Below are 5,678 nucleotides of genomic sequence, written 5' to 3'. Positions count from 1 at the left end.
AAAGAAATCTACATCTACTAAAAAAAAATGCTCAGTCAACCTTGAGCTTATTTGCATTTTCCTACCTACCTACCCTATCAATTCAAACTTCTTTCCGCTCAATCAATGTGAAATTTCCAATGTAGCCAATCATTTGTCTTATCTGATATTTGAGTTTTTTGATTGCATCGGAGTTCAGAGCCACAATGATATTGTGATGACCAGTGCCACTGAAATTGCCTCTGATCTTCATAGAAAAACTGAAACACTGGAGAGTAAAACTCTTCCATGTATTTAGCTATAGGATCCCAGAATACATGATTAGCTTGATGATTCTTGTAACTTTCTGGTTGTGCAAACTGATCTTCAACAACAGTGTACAGTTCCTCAATCGTGAAAGAGAAAGGAAGCAATACTCTCTCCTTGTGTTCTGCCATAGAAAGCTTCTGAAAATAATGATCATGATTATGAAGACTATATGCCTGAATTTGACCTTCTAAACCTTCAATGTCTTTCTCAATGTCCTCAGCCACTTCATCCAAAAATTTCATCTTATCCTCTGCCCTACACTCAAATGATTTTAGATACGAGGACAAGGACAAAGAAAAATTTTCATTTGTTTCTCCATTACTATGATCATTATTCCATTGTTTGAAACCTTGAATTGAAGGAGAGTTTGCCACCACATCTGATCTATCTATCCATTCCTCCAAAAACATAAGCCAAAAGTCTTCAAAATGGATTTGGTAGGAAAGCTTTCAATCCACTGTTTACATTTCCCTTGAAATGAATCATAGAACAACATAATGCAAACATCCTCATGCTTAACTCTAAGAAGCTCTGTAAAATCACAAAAATTTGATATATGCTTCAAAGTTAAACTCAAATCTTCTCCATTGAATTTTGGACCATTCCTTAGAAAATATGCATCCTTCGGAAAATGATTTGGGAAACCATGAATTCCTGAAAAATTTATGCAGCCATACCTTGAAATAAGAATGGTAGCATTTGGGTCCTTCATAACTCCAGTGGAATCACCATGAATGTATGAATTTTGAATTCTTCAACAATGGAGCCGCCAAGGTAGATTGCAGCCTCGAAAATTCTTCTGAGCTCCTGCTACCTTCAGAAGTTCAGTCTCTTGATTTCGAGAAAGAATAATCTTCAGGCTCCCGGCAGACGCACCAAAATGTTATCTCAAAATCAGATCCTGATAGGCTGCTGGTCAGATTGACTCTAAGTAACTATTTCAACCTACTTTAGGCTGAGGCTTAGCCTCCTCAACCTGAGAGGGCTCTCTCTTAAAGGATTAATGATTGTGATTAAAGCTAAGATGGCTAACTCTTATAGGACAACTGTGAAAAATATGAATGCTGGAAAAACATTAAGCATCTATCCATTGGGCTTATGGAGTCAACAACACCTCAATATAACAGTGAACTCAACCTTACATAGAAGTCAGGGCACTCAGCATTTAGACATTCAGAACATAACTCATATAGGACCACAGTTTATAAATGCATACAGGAAATCAGAGCACATTCAGTGAGTTCTGAGTGATTATACATCTATACCACTGTAAAAATTATGGAAAGAACAAGATCACATATTCTGAACAATAGAAATCCCTCATGAATCCTGAGAAGTAAAGTCAAAATTATATTACTGAAATGAGTCTTTACATAAGCCAAATACAAGCTGTATCATAAAATTTTCCAACTTGATTACATTTCTATTTTAGCTATATATAGAGCTCGTATTCTAACTGATCGAGATTCCTCCTCAAGCATGAGGGGAATTCGAAAACTACTTATAATGACACCTATTAACCCTTTAACTAACTAATAAATACAACTGATTACTAATTGACAGCTCTAGAAACCTAAAACAATTAGGATTCTAATTCTACATTATGCTGAACATAGCATTAATTACAATCAAGATTTATTCCCTGACAAGTGGTCTCTTTTAGTTTGGATGTGGTAGGTGTTTGTAGTTGCTTGCTGGACTTTGATTTCGTATCCTTTTACCTTTGCTGAGAAACAGGAAACCGCCCCTGTTCTATGCTTTCAACTACCTATTTAATGTAACAAACTTCCACAAGACCTTTCTAGACATCTAAATCAAGTGGGACTCTAATTCCATAACAGCCTTGGTCTATAATCATCCTCGTTCTTTGACATCTGGTTCCCTTCTGGCGGTGGTTGTGATGGACCTTTAATGCTTCATGTTGCTCTTCAATATCACATGTTTTCCAATGTCATGAAACATAGGAAATTATCCCTGTTTTACTGATCTTTGGTTTACCTCAAAATATTTGAATCCAAAGAAGCATCTCCTTTATCCTTTAATTACTCAAAATAGAGCAGACTGCCACATCCTTGATGTGCTGTCCACCGTTTTCATGTACATGTGTGATGACAAAACCTTTCAAAAAGATTTGTCGCTTTGTCAATCATAATTGATCAACTGAATTGTAACATGCAGCTACAGCAGTTTCGTAGCGCGCTACGAAACTGCTGTGTAATTTCAAAAACACAGTCTTCTTTTCATAGCTAAATGATCGCTACTGTCCATGGCTTAAGCACCTTACTCCCTTGATCATTTTGACAAGATTTGCTTGCAACTTTTCAATAAACATATATTTCTCCTGAGGAAGAGATGCAATGACACCAATAACACCATTGACTGTTCCAAATATCACTGTATGAATCTGGTTGGTTCCTCACTGGCTTATTAATGGATGCATTGCCTGTTTACCTTTCATCAGTTGCAATAGCATTTCCAGAATGACCAGCTGAATCAGGTGCTCCACTCTTGGATCTCCTTGATTTTGTGGGTTTACCTGCCCAGAATTTGACGATTGTGCCAACGTAGAGTTCTGGGATGATTGGGCAGGTACGATTGCATTTAAAAGAGCTACACCAACATGAGCTTGTTTGAGAGCACCAACATCATTTGTACCATCTCCACACATTAATTTCATTCTTCCCATTGTCTTCAGAGTTGTCAATATGAGTTCTTTCTGCTCAGGGGAAACTCTTGCAAAAACCTTCACATATGGGATCACTGAATGTATAGCATTCGTACGTTGCAACATCATGAAACAATCACCACCTACACAGAGATCATGGGAAACTGACAATTCCTCCACATTAGCTTCACAGTAAGGAATTTTCATCATCTCATCAGGTGAAATCCACTCGAACCCTTCACTGTTCTTAATTGGAGTCAAGATTAAAGGAGGTTGTGAAACAATGTGAACTTGACCCGCAACATAACAAGTTGTCAAAGCTTGATCACCTGTGATCATCACTAAATCATATGACGACTCATTAAGTTCCTTAAGGACGTCGGCAGAGTCAACACGAATAGGACAATTAAATACCGCAAATCCTGCAAAAGTAAATCCACTCTCCACAGTCTCTCTATCTAAACTCCTAGCCTCACCAACCGCCATTTCAGGAAGATGCTTGTATGCAAGGGCAAGAACTCGAGATCCTTGCTGAGTATAGTGCTTGTAGGTATCCACATATCCTGGGGCTATATCTGTCAGCCTCTCCTGAATGGTTTCTGGTGCACCCTTTGCAATATCTGCACAGGTTGTCCATTACCCTTCCGAGGCATTGCTTTTTCATCAGAAGTATATATCCAATAAATTCCTTTGAGTGCTGCCTTTTCTAGAGGGTCACCAACCAGTTTGTTATCCACAAACACCAGAGCATGGCGCACAGACAAAACTTTCAAAGTACGCTCGGGCACATTATTCATGTCTGTTTCTAAATTCAAACTGCCATCAAAACCAACAATTTTTCGAAATTCCATGTCATCTGTTGTAAGAGTGCCAGTTTTGTCAAAGCAACATATATCCACCTTCCCAGCAAATGGAATTCGGAATGGTTTTGTACATAATATTCCACGTAATTCAAATAATTAAGCCTGTTACAGCTGACTCTATTTCAGGAATGACATCTAAAGAAAGTTTGTCTTTATATTCGCTCAAACTCTTCTCTACTGAGTATATCGTGCTGTCTGCAGCATTTCTAGCATCGATTAATGCCTTCTTTTCCTGATCTTTTTGAGCATGCATCTCAGCCTCTCTCACCATTTTCTGTATCTCGTCTTCTGTCAGTCCTCCAGACGACCGAATAGTGATATTCTGCTCCTTATTCGTGGCTTTGTCTTTAGCAGATACAGTCACAATACCGTTTGCATCAATGTGCTGGTGGAATGCCAACAAGCTCAAACTCGCCAAGCAGCTTATTATCTGAAGCCATTTCCCGCTCACCTTGCAATACTCTCACTCCTACCTGAGTTTGACCATCTGCAGCAGTTGAAAACACCTGACTTTTCTTTGTTGGAATTGTGGTGTTTCTGTTGATAAGCCGTGTAAATACACCACCAAGAGTTTCAATTCCCAACGACAGAGGAGTAACATCAAGAAGAAGTAACTCTTTCACATCACCACGAAGTATACCACCCTGAATGGCAGCACCCATGGCAACGGCCTCATCGGGGTTCACACCTTTACCACGGCATTTCTCCAACCTCTACCATAAACAAGAATAGCATTCTCCTTGTCATCTATAACCTGGCTGTAATAACTTCTGAGTTCATTGCAAGCTGCAACAAGTTTTGTAATAAACTGTAACATGTACTTCTCCTTTGATTATACAAAAATATCAGAATGCCACGTCTTTGTGTGCTGTCAACCTTTGTCCATGTGTGAAGACAAAAGCTCCTCCAGATTGCCTGACATATTTTGGACTGTAGTAAATGTGTTCACTTTATGACAAAAGTTTAAAGTTGCATTCAAATACATGTTTCCTCAACCTGTATTAACTTTGCTGAAGATTGATAATTTTGCAGGATCCCTTGAAGATATTCCCTTTTCAACATTTCCACTTGCAGTTCAAAACTAGTGACTGAGATTGGATTATTTAGCTTCAGCAGTTTCGTGGCGCGCTACGAAACTGCTGAGATTTAATCATCACCGTCAGCAGTTTCGTAGCGCGCTACAAAACTGCTGAATTGTTTCAAAAATCACAGTTTCAACCCAAAACTTTGCTATTTAAGCACTTTACTGTTAAAACCTCCAAATCTGAATGGGAACGTTTGAAAAGATTAATACCAAGCAAAACCATCAAAACTCTGAAACATATCCTTACTTGAAGTGAAATTTCTTTATGGAGATTCTTTTAGTTTTCTCAACTGTATCTTTAAGTCTTCAATTTGTTTCTTCTTGCTTCTAATCCCAGCTCTCAGTTTCCTGTTAACCATTCTGATGTATCTCACCTCCTTTTTCTTGCATTGCCGATATAATGGTAAGTGAAGATGACATGAGATATAAGCTTCTGTTCTGGCTGAAAAATAGGTCTTGGGACAGAGCATCAAACTAATGTGAGCAGTTTGGAAATTAGAATTCTTAAGTGATAACACAACATATGATTAAGTCAATATAAAATCACTTTCCCTTATGAACCATTATGAGGCAGGGGACCCAAACATTACGTTTCCCATTGCAAGATTTGCTCAATGAATGGTAAGGGTGGGGGGTGGGAACATTTGAGGACCATGCATCAAGGGTCATGGATGAGGAGGGAAAGGAGGAATCCAACTTGTGCAACCTTTCTTGCAACAAGAATATGGAGTATTCAATGACCAAGCTCATAAACTTTCTATGAATAGCAAGCTCAGGC

General features: G+C 38.5%; 1 pseudogene; it reads right to left on the bottom strand.

The window, feature by feature from the left end:
- Positions 1 to 3,904: 3,904 nt before the first annotated feature.
- On the bottom strand, positions 3,905 to 4,504 carry LOC149233533 (heat shock 70 kDa protein, mitochondrial pseudogene; annotated as a pseudogene).
- Positions 4,505 to 5,678: the final 1,174 nt, after the last annotated feature.

Source organism: Pinus tabuliformis, chromosome J (assembly GCF_031772625.1).
Source record: "Pinus tabuliformis cultivar Carrire ecotype Pingquan chromosome J, CPIR1, whole genome shotgun sequence".
In the NCBI taxonomy this organism is placed as follows: Eukaryota; Viridiplantae; Streptophyta; class Pinopsida; order Pinales; family Pinaceae; genus Pinus; species Pinus tabuliformis.
Note: the sequence above shows the minus strand (reverse complement) of the source record. Positions and strands in the feature narration are given on the sequence as shown.